The 17,075-nt window shown below is 41.2% G+C and overlaps 1 protein-coding gene across 1 annotated transcript in view; it reads right to left on the bottom strand.

The window, feature by feature from the left end:
* Positions 1-15,354, bottom strand: part of LOC138913569 (cell adhesion molecule Dscam1-like) — an 86,427-nt gene extending 71,073 nt beyond the window's left edge. Inside the window, exon 1 of the transcript XR_011419349.1 lies at positions 15,340-15,354. The gene's annotated coding sequence lies outside the window, so the exon portion shown is untranslated. The remainder of the gene's footprint in view (positions 1-15,339) is intronic.
* Positions 15,355-17,075: the final 1,721 nt, after the last annotated feature.

Genomic DNA, 17,075 nt, shown 5'->3' with positions numbered 1-17,075 from the left:
TTTTAGTATCACCGAAGCACCAAAGTGTATATCAATCGCCGACAAAACACCATGACCATCTGCACACAGTAGTTTGCAAGAAAAATGTAAGTTGTGTGATTAACGACCGTATATGTGTACAACAATCGCTGTTAAGTCACCGGGATCGTTTCCATTAATCAATTTACATGAAAGCAAAAGTATTATTATAAAATACATACTATAAAATTAAAAAAAAAAAAAATTTATTAATTCTGCACAAATATAATACAAAACTAAAAAAAAAATAAAGGTCATACACAGTGAGACAGTTGCATCCGGCAAATATAAAGTGAACATGCATGTGTTTGTGTTACGCATACTTTTGAAATTATTGCTATGTCACTGTGCATTGGTTGCCGGCGAGAGCTGATGACTTGCCAGAGTGGCGAAGCGAGACTTGATGTCTCGTTAGCTTACACTGCTGAATCCTTTTTGCACACTACGCACTACGAAAAAAGAACTACATCCGAAAATAAAATCAATAAAATGAATTAAATTAAAAACAATCCACAACCAACCTAACCTATTGTTGTCGCATGTTCACTAACCTCTAAAATATATTAAAAATCTATTAAATAACATACATTACAGCTGAAGCCGATAACATCCGATAAAAAAACACAGGGAAGCAAATAAAAAAGGAAACTGTGTAGCGGATACACACATACAGGTTTTCTTTTACATCAGAAAAAATACATACGAATATTTTTACATACAAACACAAATACATATACTTAGCACTAATATATATATAATCACTAATTCACATATAATTACTATATTATTATACTATACACATTACTAGTGATTATTTTCAAAGAACAACACAGATTTCTTCTCAATACACATACATGCCAAGACAAAAAGCCACCACTAGTAACACAGTTAGGAGCAGATTAGGGCTAAGAAGCGGGTCAAGTCTAAACTATCTAAACTAAGTTTTAAACTATGGATTCCGCTAACTTATCAGGGCCAAGTGGTTCCATCGCTAGTAACTCTGCAACTACTACAAACACAAACCAGTTGGTTCAACCCCAAGACAAAAATCCCACCAACACTTTGGATTCCGGGAACGCATCAGGGCCAATATGTCCCACCGTTAACAATTCAAGCCTGAATCTTCAACAAATACTTGCCCTTGTACATCATCTACCCACCTACGAAGGCCCGCCTGACAATCTTGATAGATTTGTAGGTAGAGTAGAACAACTACTTTCGTTAGCCGGATCAGTGGACCAAGCAACATGCGGACAGTACATACTTGGAACTATCCGTGACAAAATTATAGGCAGGGCAGCCGAAGCGCTGAGTGTTTGCGATGTATTCCTCAGTTGGGACGACATCAAAGCAAACCTCAAGCGACTATACTCTAGCAAGAAAACGGAAGAAATGCTGGTAAGAGAGCTACACAATCTCCCGGACGGACTCAGTATGGGAAAGCTTTATTACACGGCCACGAAAATAAGAAACGAATTAATGTCACTGGCCAGAGAAGCAGACCCTAGTGGACACTCCCTCATGGCCAAACGTGACCAATATGACAGATTCTGCCTGAATACATTCTTAGTTGGACTAAAGGACCCACTTAGGTCAGCCATTAGGAACCAAAGGCCAGAGACAATCGAGAAAGCGTACGAGTACGGGCAGATCGAATTAACTTTCTCTCGAAACTTGAATAAACACCAAGAAAACCGACGACGCGACGGCTCGATATATAGGAATCACCCATACGCGAAAGGATTAGCCAATAGTGACTACAATAACCGCTACATACCACAACAACAAAACTATAATAATGGTAACAACGCCAACAACACCAACAATGACAATAATGGTCGCTTTACACAGCGACAACAAAATTACAACAATAATAATAGTGGGCGTTATCCACTGCACCAACAGAACTTTAACAACAATAATAATAAACGCTTCTCACGTCAAAATAATTCCAATAACAATAGTAATGGTCGATACGATAAACAAACTTTGGGCGGGAATCCCTTCCATTATAACGAAAATCAAGATAAGATAAATAACCACCAAGACAGGAACAACCATAATCAAAGCGGTTCCCTATGTAACATCAATGATGATGGAAATTTTTTGCTAGAAGCCTCGGGAAGCCAATCGGTTACATAAGCAAGAAGACTCACGGATCTTCCTTGCCATTTGTTTTCCTATCACCAAACTCCATGGTGTCGAACCATCTCAAATTCCTAATAGACACTGGATCTACCTACTCATTTATAAATCCAGAACTTATTAATAAAGACCACATCAAAAAACTAAGCTCCGATATTAATATTCACACTGTACTCAGTACATTCCAAATTGGGGAATATACAGATGGAATAAATTTCAAACAATTCGAAGAAATACCAAATTTTAAATTCTTACTGTTCAATTTCCACCCCCACTTCAATGGTCTCCTAGGCATGGATTTCCTATCCGGCCTAAATGCGAAAATAAACTTTGCCGACTACTAGAAACACCAGAAACTGCCATCCCAATCCTCACAAGGGCTAACCCTGTAGACTCATTACATACCCTGCCACAATATACCAAAATGCTATTACCGCTCCCAGTAAATTTCATGGAGGGAGACTTTATATACGAAACAACGAATTTGGATAATCAAAATTTCTATAACAGGCGGCTTATACACCGCAATCGCAGGACCTGCTTATTTCGAAGTCTGCAATAACTCAGACCAGATTCAAACACTGTACCTCGAAGAACCGTTACAGGCAGAAGAGTTCTCTCCACGAACCCATCAATACTTAAACTGCATGTGCGCAGCAACAGATACAGAAGGACTAGGCGACCAACAATTAAACATTCAGATGGAACACCTTAACAACGAAGAAAAACAACAAATACTTAAACTATGCAAGTCGTTCAAAAAACTCTTTCACGACGAGAACAATCAACTAACGTTCTCGAACGCAGTCAAACACTCTATACCCGCAACAGATAACATTCCGATTCACACAAAATCTTACCTTTACCCATTTGTACATAAAGACGAAGTTCGAAAACAAATTTCAAAAATGCTCGAACAAAACATTATTGTAAACAGCCATTCCCCTTCGAGTGCACCCGTCTGGGTCGTACCTAAGAAAAGTGACATCACAGGCGAAAAAAAGTGGCGCTTGGTAATCGATTTTCGGAAATTAAATGAGAAAACTGTCTCTGATAGATACCCTATCCCGAACATTGCAGACATACTAGACAGCATAGGCAAGACCATGTATTTCACAACGTTAGACTTAGCAAGTGGCTCCCACCAAATCCAAATGAACCCACGCGACGCAAGCAAAACGGCATTCACAGTCGAAAATGGGCATTATGAGTTCACGAGGATGCCCTTCGGTCTAAAAAACGCCCCTGCCACGTTCCAGCGCGTTATGGATAACGTCTCAGGTGACTTAGTCGGGGACGTCTGTCTCGTCTATCTCGACGATATAGTAGTATTCTCACCATCACTGCAAAAACATATAGCAGATATAAAATCTGTATTCACAAAACTCCAAAACGCAAACCTAAAAATCCAACCGAGCAAGTGTAACTTTTTAAGGAAGGAAATCGACTTCCTTGGCCACATCGTCACCCAAGAAGGAGTCAAACCAAACCCACTTAAAATTCAAGCAATCAAGGACTTCCCCTGCCCAAAGACAACTCGGGAAATTAAGTCATTTCTAGGACTTTTAGGGTATTACAGGAAATTTATAAAGGACTTTGCGAAAATAACTAAATCAATAACGAGACAATTAAAAGGAAAGAAGTCAATAATAATAGATGAGGAATTTAAACAAGCAGTCGAAACGTCGAAAGATCTTCTTTGTAATGATCCCATACTCATATACCCTGATTTCAACAAACCGTTCACGTTGACCACAGACGCAAGTAATTATGCAATAGGCTCTGTGTTGTCACAAGGCCCAGACACTAATGACAGACCAATATCCTTTGCTAGCAGGACACTATCGGACACGGAAATCCGCTATTCTACGATAGAGAAAGAAATGTTAGCTATCATTTGGTCTGTAGGTCACTTCAGACCATACCTCTTCGGGCGTAGATTCAAAATAGTCACGGACCATAAGCCATTAATCTGGCTAGAAAATCTTAAAGGCCAGAATCCAAAACTACTCCGATGGAAAACTATCTTGGCCGCTTACGACTATGAAGTCGTATACAAAAAAGGGTCGCAAAACGTAGTCGCTGACGCACTCAGCAGAATTGAGCCAAACCTGAATATAAACGAAGACCCACAAGTTATAACAATCGCTTCACAACCACTAAATCACTTCAATAATCAAATAATATTTCGTACCGGATCAACATCGTCAAAACAAGTAGAAACACCATTTGCCCATAACCCTTGCATACTTTCGACTCCATAACAAACACCCTTCAGACAATCCTGAAACCGAATAAAACATTCGCAATATTTGCGCCAGATGATATTTTCAAAATAATAGAAGAATCTTATAATAACTACTTCTTTGAAAATGACTTATACAAAATTTCACGCTGCAAAATATGGCTAACCGAAATAACTAATCCCCCTGACCAGGAAATCAAAATTCGTGAATACCACTTTAACACCAATCATAGGGGGATAGATGAAACATATAACCATCTAAAAAGGGACATTTATTTTCCGCATTTAAAAGACATTATCACTAAAATTATACAAAATTGCGATACCTGCTTAACCCACAAGTACGATAGACACCCCCATAGACCATTGATGCAAACACCAACCGCCCCAGAGGGACCATTGGCGGTCGTCCATATAGACTTATATTTCATTAACAATACTTGTAACCTGACAAATTTTCCAAACTAGCGCAAGCCTACCCTGTTAGCAATAGGAATTCAATAAAAGTTGCCGATGCCCTATTAAAATTCATAAGTCACTACGGAGCACCAAAGGAAATAGTTTTCGACCAGGGCGCGGAATTTTCGGGCAGTCTATTCAACGACCTCTTAACTCAATTCCAAATAACAGCTCATAAAACATCATTTCAACAATCAACGGGCAACGCTTCGGTCGAAAGACTGCATTCCACCTTAACCGAAGTATACAGGATAATCATAAAAAAAAGGAAGGAAGCACGCCTAGAATATGGACATGATCAAATACTAGCAGAAGCAGTTGCAACATATAACAATGCAATACACTCCAGCACTTCCTATACCCCTTTCGAACTCTTCCACGGAAGAACTCACATATTCGACAAAACAATAACATTCCACAATCACCACGACTACCTTAACAAGTTAAACGAATTTAGAAAAGATATATACCCAAAAGTTCAAGAACATTTAAACGCGACCACAGAAAGAAGATTGGCAAAACTAAACGAGGACAGAGAGACACCAGTCCACGTTGAGCCTAATGATACGGTATTTAGAAAAGAAAACCGTAGAAACAAGGCGACACCGAGATTTTCAATACACAAAGTAGATAGAGACAAAGGCGTCACACTGGTAACAACTAAAGGACAAAAGTTACACAAACAAAAAATTAGAAAAACAGTTAAGAAATTTACGAACATTGGATCACCAGCAACACATACTAACACCGACACATAATATGTAAACAAAATGTAACACTAGAATTAGATACACAAATTTTTATATTATATTCATTCATATACTTTCAACAAGAAACTTATGTTAACATTAAGATACACATATTTGAAACAAATTGTTAAATTCAAAGTATCGTCGGAGTTCGTGGCGTACACCAACAACACCTCGCCTAGCCGCCTTTCTCCGATCAGGCCATTACCCCTTTATGGCCTTTCTCTTCGGACTGGGGGGGGAGGAGCTAACATGCCCCTCTCACCGGCCACAGGCAACAACACAGAAGCGACAACTACAAGCCTAACCCTGACGGACAATAATAAGGATTGCCAACATGAGAAACCCAGGGTACACTGATAGAGTGGACTCGTACACACTTTGACATAATAAACAGCATTCTTATTTGGTACTCCAAGCAACACAGTCGTTTATTTCGAAGGCTTCGTTCCAGCATTTTCTAAAATAATACTCGCATATAAGACCTCCTCTACTCCTTCGGTCACAGGACGGTAACTCGTGCCCTACTGGACTCGTGCTCCCAAGTTAACTTCATGTCCGAAACTTCGCTCAACAACTTCGTTTGCCCCGAAGCAAGGGACACATCGGCATTCGAGGCATCGGCGATTCTTTCACCCGCATCAAGCATCGCACTTCGACCGTTGTCAAGTCACAATTCGGTGATGCAGAGTTACCCGTCGAATGCTGTATAACCTCGAGAATCGCCTATTAACCTGATGCAGAAATCGACATTTCATCATGGAACCTCCCAGACAACGCTCCTCTGGCTGATGAGAGATTTTATCAGTCTCGCCATATCGACCTAAATTATGTTGGGTCCCCATCTCCCCATCTTGCAAAAGACGATCTTTGGATGGGTAGTATCAGGGCGCACTGGCAATCAAGGCCATGCCGCCCAAGCCCACAGTTTCCTTTCATCAGAGGCTTCAATAAACCTGATCTTGGAGCGCTTATGGCGCATAGACGAAATTTCTACTACGCCATTAACACTTACTCCAGCGCAAGCTAAATGCGAATCGATCTTCCAAAAATCTGTCTGTCAGGTAGCGGATGGAAGACTGATGGTTCAACTGCCTTTCAAGGATGACCCTAATCTGTTGGGGAGGTCTCTTGAAACAGCACGACTAAGATTTGCATCGTTGGAACGTCTCTTAAGCCGAAACGCGAATTTGCGAGCCGAATAGACAAAATTCATGGATGAATATGAGCGCTTGGGTCACATGGAATTAGTAACCAGTCCACTCCTCAACGAACCCCACTACTAGATACCACACCACTGCGTGTTTAAGCTCAACAGCACGTCAACGAAACTAAGGGTAGTCTTTGACGCCTCGTACCCGACAGGCACCTACAAGTCCCTAAACGACATCCTTCTAGTTGGACCAGACTTGTTTACACTCTTACAAAATTTAACCAGCGAGTTAAGCCAATACAAAAAACTTATTCCCTTTATGGGATAAATATACAAAACTAAGGTTCGGGACTCATCGTTATGTAATAACTGCTGACGTCGTCAAGATGTACCGGCAAGTATTAATCGACCCAGCTCATCGTAAATTTCAGTACATCTTATGGAGAAGCGACATCGACCAGACTCGCACATACCAGCTGAACACCGTTACCTACGGCACCGCATCAGCGCCGTATCTAGCAGTTCGCAGCCTGTCTCACCTCGCCGATCAACATGCAAGTTCACATCAAATTGGAGCTGAAGCCATAAAATCGTGTTTTTATGTGGATGACTTTCTCGGTAGAGCAGATACGTTAGATCAATTGAACAAGATGGCAAGATGGAACTGGCAAAATGGCACTCCAACCATCAGGATTTCGTCAATGATACAACGGTCAAGGAGCTAAATCTCGACTACGCCACGACAAGCACATTGGGACTGAAGTGGCACCAACGAGAAGACGTCTTCAAATTCTCATTCAACTGCAGCACAGCTCCGGCCTCATCCCTCTTCGATTCGCTGGGACTTGTCTCGCCAGTTATTATGGTGGCAAAAATCCTTCTACAGGAAATTTGGCTTCTTCGACTACAGTGCGATGAATCAGTCCCAATGACACTCCAACAAGCGTGGCTATCGTTCGTGTCGTCGCTACAGCATTTGGACTCTCTGCTCATCCCACGTTTCTGACTGCAGCCCCATTCAGATTAACTACAACTTCACGGCTTTAGCGATGCTTCAATAAGGGGGTATGGATGTTGCAATTACGCAAGAACAGGGCGTGCCGATGGCCACGTGGAAGTTCCTCCAATCGTCTCAAAGTCGCGTGTGGCACCAACGAAGAAGAAGACGCTGCCGCAGCTCGAGTTCTGTGGAGCGCATCTTCTAGCACAACTCTATAACCAGATAAAGGCAGACTTTCTAGTGTCTTGGAAGCCCTTCACAACAAGGAATCACACCAGTCTGGCCTAAAACTGGTAGCATGGATGCTTCGATTTTGCGACCGATGTCGGAAGAATAAACCCTTTACTACGGGGCCACTTTCCCCTCTGGAACTGCGAAGGGCCATGCTTTGCGTCGCATGGAACCAACAACAGCGTTATTTCATCAAAGGGGCGCGCCGGTTCGTAGCCATCTTAAATTCTTTTCGCCCTTCTTGCAGATCACAGATGGATTCAACCTACTTCTCGTCGGAGGACGATTGGAACTCGCATCGATCCCAGACACTCACAAGCATCCCATATTGCTTCCCGCTAAGGATGTTGCTGTCGTCAACTACGTACGTCATCTACACCTGCGGAACTACCATGCTGGTCCAAAGGTCCTGGTGGGACTAATGCGGCTGGAGTTTTGGGTCGTTAATGCCCGAGATGTTGCTCGTCGTGTCGTACGCAACTGTGTCCACTGTATGCGCTACAGGCCTAAGTTGCTGCAACAACTTATGGGCAACCTCCCAGTCGAGAGACTTACCCTGTCAAGACCATTTGCTCGGTGTGGGATAGACTTCTGCGGGCCGGTTCATACCTATCTACGTGTTCGAGGAAAGATGCCCGTTAAAAGCTACATCGCAATATTTGTGTGCTTCGCCACGAAGGCGGCGCACATCGAAAACGTCGGAGAACTATCAACTGATTCGTTCTTGGGTTTTTTTTTTTTATAGGCGCGAGCAACAAGTTGCAAAACCTGAAGGACTTTTTTTTTAGCACCAAGAACCAGCAAGACATTACATCGTACTTACAAACGAATTTGTAACGTTCCATTTTATACCTCCTAGGGCTCCACACTTCGGCGGCCTCTGGGAGGCTGCTGTTAAAAGCGCCAAAAATCTCTTGTGCCGCACGCTCAAGGATGCCCGACTAACCTTCGAGGAGCTCTCAACTGTCGCTGCTGAGACTGAGGCAATCCTAAATTCTCGCCCGCTCTCTCCACACTCATCGGATCCTAGTGATTTGGCCGTCTTAACGCCTCGTCATTTCTTAACCGGGGACTCCCTTCGAGCACTCCCAGACTGGCCTGTCAAGGATGATCAGCTCAACAGCTCTCAACGATGGAATTGTGTCAGCGCCATCAAGCAACACATCTGGAGGCGCTGGTCTACGGAGTATCTTCACGAGCTTCAGGCCAAATCAAACTGGACGACTGGATCTTGGAATATTGCAGTCAACGAAATGGTCCTAATCCACGAAGACCATGTCCCTCCTCATCGATGGCTGTTAAGTCGCATCGAAGCAGCTATACCAGGAAAGGACAACCACGTCCGTGTCGCTGATGTCCGGACGTCGAAAGGAATTATAAGGCTACCGATTCACAAATTGGCCCGTTTACCAATTAATTTAAAGTAACTAGGTACTTTCAATGGGGCCGGAATATTGGGCCACTATTGAATCTCGAGATAAACATGAATGTAATTTTGAAGTATTGATCTTTCTTGAAGTGTATTGATCTAATTTGTTAACCTGAGCTGCGCTCTCAGTGGTAAAGCTTTAGTTCACGCTCTCATGTAATTCACCACACTGGCCACGAAGGCTATTATACGACGTTAGAATAAAGAGTTCAAGTTTGGTACTGCGACAAGACGGTTGTATTTGCTTCACTAACTTAACTATCCCCCCGACTCCCTAGAGTCTCATGTGGGTCAGGAAAACGCTCCTGCTCCATCAAACAACATTTATAACAGAGAAATGGCAAAAGAAAGAATTAAAACAAAAAAAAACAAATCGAATTTTAGGGCACTTTGGTGTTGTTTTTATACCCGTTACTCGTAGAGTAAAAGGCTATATTGTATTCGTGCAAAAGTATGTAACAGCTAGAAGGAAGCGTTTCCGACCCCATAAAGTATATATATTCTTGATCAGGGTCACTAGTCAAGTCGATCTAGCCATGTCCGTCTGTCCGTCTGTATGAACACTGAGATCTCAGAAACTACAAAAGCTAGAAGGTTGAGATTTCCCACACATATTCTTTGGCTTCCTACGCAGCGCAAGTTTATTTCAGTCGAGCGCCACGCCCCCTCTAACGCCTAAAATCGCCCACTAACGATTTTAAAATGGGTCCTGCGCCCACATCTTTAAAGCTTTCCGAGAAGTATAAATGCAATTTTGTTGTGTATATTTATACCTATCGAAATGTAGAAGACATTTTTCAAATCGGACCATTCATTAAAAAGTTATACGCATTCAAAATTGTTAATATATATCTATCTCCCTCGCACTCCCTTTAGCTGAGTTACGATTATTAGTCGGGACACCAACCTGAGTTCGCACTCCCTTTAGCTGAGTGACGGGTATTAGATAGTCGGGACACAATTTGCTACTGACAGTATTTTTGGTCTACAATTATATTGATATAGATTAATTAATTTAGCTGAATCCCGTTTTCCTTCCGGCCGCAAAGGCTGTTCTGCGGCTGATAGCAATTGATCCTCATCTATCGTTGACAATAAGTCTGGGCTTTTCCTTTTTTGTGTTCTAGGACAAGACTCAGAAATGGCTTTTTGTGCCCTCCCTCTTGTACTTCAGGTGGAATCTATGACATCATCGCCATTCAATGTGACCTGAAGCCAACTTGTATTATAAGCATCTCTCCTAGATCTATCAAATCTGTTTTTAAACTCAATAGACATTTTACTCATGTGTAGTTCCAATTTGGAGTGGTCAATGTCATTGCCAAACACCATCACTGCGTGCTTTACAAGAGCGTCTCGCTGGGCGGTTTTATTTTTTTCGACCAAACCTCGAAAAATGCAGCACGGCTTATTTCACCTTTTTCTAAATAGAAGGTCTTTGGGCCAGATTTTATTTTAGATTTTTTGAGCCTGTTTTTGTAATAGTTGAACATTGTGTGCTGCTTAAAGCTCATCGACTTCAAAAATAGTTCAACTTTTGCTAAAAGTAGGGGGACTAAGGGCCATTTTGACCTATGGTTGGCACTGCGGGCCGTCATCAAGCCTTCTAAATTTATTATTATCTTCATCACTACCTTCAGATAAGGGAAATATGTTCATGTTGTAACTATATTTAAAATTAGATTTTTTGCTAACTAAAGACTCTGTTTTCCCAGAAGATGCCCAAAATGGCAGCCCAATTTTTTTAGAATTTATAGTTAGGTAAGTTTAGGGGGCCCCGAGGTATGTTTTTCTTGCTCGTGAGAAAGCCGGGCAATTGCAGATAAGATGTTCCAGGGTTTCAATAGCCCCCGATTCATTGCATTTCCTCGGGGTGCGGCTGTTGAGTATTTCGAGGGTGGTTGCGTGTGATGCGGCCAGACAATGTCCTGTAAGGATTCCCACTAACAGTCTTTCCGTGGTAGACGCAGTACATACTGGCTCAGTTTGTCGTTGCTCTCTCTGCATATAGTTCTTGAGACTCGGCAAGTCTTGGTATTCCTCCACCGACTTTTTGCTCGCGTGTCCGCCTGCTTCTCCAGGGCGCTTTGGAGCCTTTGGAGGGAAACAGGCACGTTCTCCGTTCGTCAGCTTTATGCCCTTCTTTGCAAGAACGTCAGCTGTCTCATTACCATCGATGCCCTGGTGGCTGGGAACCCAATAGATCCGCACTAACTTTGTCGTGCTATGGCTATCTAGTGCCTCCCTGCTCGCCATCACATTTTTGGAACTGTTCGTTGACGACTGCATGGATCTAATCGCCGCTTGGTTGTCCATCAACAAGTTGACCACATCGTGTGGTCGGTTGATATTTGGAGCCACTTCTGCGACTTTCCTTAAGGCGAAGACTTCTGCCTGGAATATGCTGCCATATAGGACATATAGGACATATAGGTCCGTGCAGTAAAAGCCCGCTCCTACTTCTCTTTCCATCTTGGAGCCGTCTCTGTATATATTGAGGTGTTTAGTATGGTCCCGACCCGTTTTTCAGTCATCTGGGCCCATCAACGAGGTTGTTTTAACCTCCGGGCACGTTCTTGGGTCATATAGTCCGTTTTATTGATCATGCTTCGGCCGAATAAACTATGCCCGAACCTTTGCGTCGTCCTGATACCTGATGCAACTAGACGTTGTGCTTCCTTTCCTGGAGTCAGTTGAGCGTGGATGTCTCCGACTCCGAGTATAGTTTCTAGAGCTTTAGTTGGAGTTGACCTCCCCATAAGGCCGGTGTAAGACGTCTTATCAGTGGCTTGCCACCACATTAAGGCTCCGTACAGTATGGTCGGACACACCACCGAGATGTAGATGCTATGCATCAGAGTAGGTGACAGGCCCCATGTGCTGCTTAGCATTTGCTTTGATGCATATAGCGCAATGGTGGCCTTTTTCACCCTTTCCACTATAATGGGTCTTCAAGCCAGTTTTCAGTCCATTACTGTGCCTAGGTACCTGACCTGTGTTTCAGGAGTCAGCCTGCTTGCGCCGATTTTTGGGGGTCTCCATTTTGGTACCTTGCATCTCTTAGTAAAGGTTCGTCTTGTCTGCATTGATCCTGAGTCCCACCTTTTCCGCCCACTCATATATCCCCTGAGTGTTGATTCCATTATGGAGCTGAGGGTCGATGGACAAACTCCCGTAATAACTTTGCCTATGTCGTCCGCATAGGCTGTTATTTTTGGGGCTCTCCTCTCGGATCTCCTAATAAAATCATCGACTTTCTGAAATTTCAGCAATTCAACATCCTCGGGGCTGTTAAAAATGTTGTTGAATTGCTGAAAAGCCAGAGCTGTCACCTTTTTTATTAAAAGTCATGGCAACTTTGTAACATTTTAGTATCACCAGTACGCATTATTTATTCAAAAATCAACTTAGAAAGCATATTTATTAGGGCGGGCCGAAAAAAGTGATAAATTGTATAGGGGGAACGTAATCTTTAAATGATTCTAAGCCATACTGGCGAACATACTTATGGTCTAAAATGACGTTTGACCCCCCAAACGCGAATGAAAAATACAGCTTTTTTTGAGGAAAATATCATAGTAGTCAGCTCAGATTTATTACAAAATTTGAAATAAAAATTTGAAATTGATATTCAGTAAGATATCTGTGCTGACTACTATTATATTTCTCTCAAAAAAGCAGCATTTTTCATTCGCGTTTGTGGGGGGTCAAACGTCATTTTAGACCATAAGTGTATTCGCCAATATGGCTTAGAATCCTTTAAAGATTACGTCGACCCACCCTAATATTTATGGTTCTTTTTACCTTAATAACAATATAAGACAGTACTAGCAATAATAAATAAAATCTTACATGTTTTAAGTTCCGTGAAACTTTTCAACAAATAACAGCTGTTTGAAAATTCAACAGAACCATTTTGGGTCGTTCCCTTAATTGCTGAAATTTTTTGATGAATTTTCAACAATTCGGCCATTAAACAGTTTAGGGAATACCCTGAATGACTCGCGTGCGGCTTTATTTTGCCTGAGATGTCATGGCAGTAACATTGCCGCTGGGATGACCTGCTACCGTCATCCCAGGGGCTCGACGTTTGGACTGAAATCCCTGCCCTGATTTGCTCCTTATCAACGTCCATATTGGTTTGTTTTTCAGGGGAACGACCCACTTGCTTTTTATTTTAAAATTTTAAATCGTTACATATACAACTTAGGGCCGGTTTCTCGAGTCCCTGTCAAAGTCCCTGATAGCTATCTGTTCGAAAAACTTAAATACCAGATAAACTGTTCGTAAAAGCAAATCCGCTTTCTCGACTACTTTAATTTATCTGAACGAGAAACAATTACAGAGTGCTGTTAACGCACAGAATTGTGCTGTGAAGCGCAAAAAATGGCTTGCTTCGATTATTTCATCAGCTGTTTGGGTATAATTCAAAGGAAACGTCAGCTGTGATTTCGTTTCTTCTTCATAGTTGGCTTTGGGAAATCAGCTGTCATTCTATCGAGCCGAAAACGCTTAACAGGGACTCCGAGTCCCTGTCAGAGTTAGCTCTCACATTGGTGTTCGAGAAAGCCAAAATGCCTTAGCAGGGACTTTATCTGTTCGAGAAATGTTAGCCGGCACTCGAGAAACCGGCCCTTAGACCCTTAGGCGCTTTCAAAACAATTTCAAATAAGTATACAAATACTTGATTTTTTAGAGGCGAAAATTCTTTTTCGAAAATTCAACTTTGAATAATTGTAGTGGAAAAACAAGAAAGGAAGCTACCTTCGGCCAGCCGAAGCTTATATACCCTTGTAGATAAAGTAATACTTACTCGGTGCAGTTCCAGGAATTCCAATTTTGTTTTTAAGTAGTCAAGAATCAAAACGCCTACTTCCTACAAAGTAACAATGAATTTCCTTATATTTGTTTGAATTTTCCTATGGGAGCCTTAAGATATAGTGGTCCGATCCGGCTCGCTCCGACATATGTACTACCTGCAATAGAAAGAAGACTTTCGGGAAAGTTTCATCGCGATAGCTTTTAAACTGAGAGACTAGTTCGCATAGAAACGGACAGACGGACAGATGGACAGACGGACAGACGGACATGGCTAGATAGACTCGGCTATTGGTGCTGATCAAGAATATATATACTTTGTGTGGTCGGAAACGTCTCCTTCACTGCGTTGCAAACATCTGACTGAAATTATAATACCCTCTACAAGGGTATAACAAGAGAGAACGCTATAGTCGGGTTCGTGTCCCGACTATCTAATACCCGTCACTCGGCTAAAGGGAGTGCGAGGGGGATGGATATATAACATTTTTTTGATTGCGTATAACTTTTTAATGAATGGTCCGATTTGAAAAATGTCTTTTACATTTCGATAGGTATATTTATACACAACAAAATTGCATTTATACTTCTCGGAAATCTTTAAAGGTGTGTTCGCTAGACACATTTTAAAATCGTTATTTGGCGATTGTGGGCGTTAGAGGGGGCGTGGCACTCGGCAGAAATAAACTTGCTCTGCGTAGGAATCCCAAGAATATGTGTGGGAAATCTCAATCTTCTAGCTTTTGTAGTTTCCGAGATCTCAGCGTTCATACAGACAGACAGACGGACAGACAGACAGACGGACAGACAGACAGACGGACAGACGGATATGGCTATATCGACTCGGCTAGTGACCCTGATCAAGAATATATATACTTTATGCGGTCGGAAACGCTTCCTTCTAGCTGTTACATACTTTTGCACGAATACAATATACCCTTTTACTCTACGAGTAACGGGTATAACTATGCGTCTCAGATTAATTAGCAGAACTACAGTTGCATTTTGAAAAATCTTAAAAAAAATGTTTAGCAGGCTTTTTTTTTAAGTTGCACTTTAGTTGAACAGTTTAGAGTGTTATTAATAAATTACCTGCTGGGGGCCCAAGGACTCGGCAGTTACACCTTGAGGAGGGGCTGATGGCACTTCAGATTCTGTTTGTATGAATAAAACATCACTTGGAGCACTAGTGCCTAAATTATTTTCTGCATATATTCGAATATGATAGGCCTGTGATGGTTTTAAAGATCCCAATAGTACAGATGTCCGATCTCCAGGTAACCGTTTTTCAATATAGTGTTCTTTCCAAATATCTAAAATAAAATATATAGATATAATATCGAGTATTACTTTTAAGGTTGATGTCGATTTACGTCATGTTCCCCCAGCCCAAAACATAAGACCTAAAATTATGGAAAAATTGAGGGAGGGGTGCACTGAGAAAGGTTTTTTTTTTAATTCAGCTCCTAAGGACTCCCAGGACTCTCGAAAAATGCGAGATTTCTTGACTAATATCACTAGTTTACAGCCAAAAAAGGTAAGCCTTGAGGCCAATTTTTTTGATTAGTTTTGAGTTGCTAATCACGCTGAACAAATTAAAAAAAATACCCAAAAAACCGTTCTGAAGATATTCGCAAAAATACAGATTGTCGGCCCTTCTATTATAAAACCTAACAGATCTCAAAAACCATTAGACCAATAAACTTGTAACTTACACTATTTTAAAGGCAATAGATGAGCCTTTCCGAAAAGCTATTATTCGTTCTAATCGGGTCGCAATTAATACAGGTACAACCTGTGAAAGTTTAAAAAAAGTTTCATTTCTGGCGTTTTTTTTGTTATAGCTAGTTTTCATTTACTTAAAAAAAATACAAATAAAAATGTTTTAATTATTTTGAGCCTAAGGCCCTTTCGTTGTTAAGAAGTTAAGGACATATATTTGCGACATAGTTTCTACAACAATAATGGATAATGAACCACCTAACACGCCCCATTTTAAATTCCCATAATTGCACAATAATGCTTTTATCGGGGAGGGTTTAACTTTATCTCTTATCGAAGGGGAAACAGCCGAATTGCTGGGTCTCAAAGGATCGAAAAGACATTAAAGTGGATAGGTATCAAATCAATCTTTTTGCCATAAGAAAAATGTAAAGAAAATGTAAATTTGCCAAAATTTTAAAAATATTTTCCATGCCTAAAAGATTTGCCTATTGAAAATTATAATAATGCTACACTGAAACTAATAATTGGAATGCCACATATGAGCGGTTTTTTATATTATATTTTTTTTTAGTTTGCCAATAAAGTCATTAAATAACTGTATCTCCGGTAATTCCTCTAAATCCTATTCTCCTAAAAAAACTTTTTAAAAAAATTGAAAAAAATGCGTTCTGGGTGATTATAATCTGTCATCGCTGGTGTGGGTGCAGGATGAAGATTCTTCGACTATGATTCCCAGTAATGTACATCTGCCTCATGAAATTCTACTAATTGATGATCTTCTTAGTATGGGCTTAGTTCAGATTAACTGTATATTCAATAAGTTAAATATGCTTTTAGATTTAATTTTTATTAGCCGGATTTAGAAACAAAACAGGAGAGAACGCTATAGTCGGGTTTGTGTCCCGACTATTTAATACCCGTCACTCAACTAAAGGAAGTGCGAACGCTGTACTCGGGTTCGTGTCCCGACTATAATCGTAGCTCAGCTAAAGGGAGTGCAAGGGAGATAGATATATGTAGATATTTTGATTGCGTATAACTTTTTAATGGATGGTCCGATTTGAAAAATGTCTTCTACATTTCGATAGACTATATTTAAATTA

The sequence above is a fragment of the Drosophila takahashii genome, chromosome 2L (assembly GCF_030179915.1).
Source record: "Drosophila takahashii strain IR98-3 E-12201 chromosome 2L, DtakHiC1v2, whole genome shotgun sequence".
In the NCBI taxonomy this organism is placed as follows: Eukaryota; Metazoa; Arthropoda; class Insecta; order Diptera; family Drosophilidae; genus Drosophila; species Drosophila takahashii.
The sequence above is the reverse complement of the archived record's forward strand: the minus strand, read 5'-3'. Positions and strand labels throughout refer to the sequence as shown.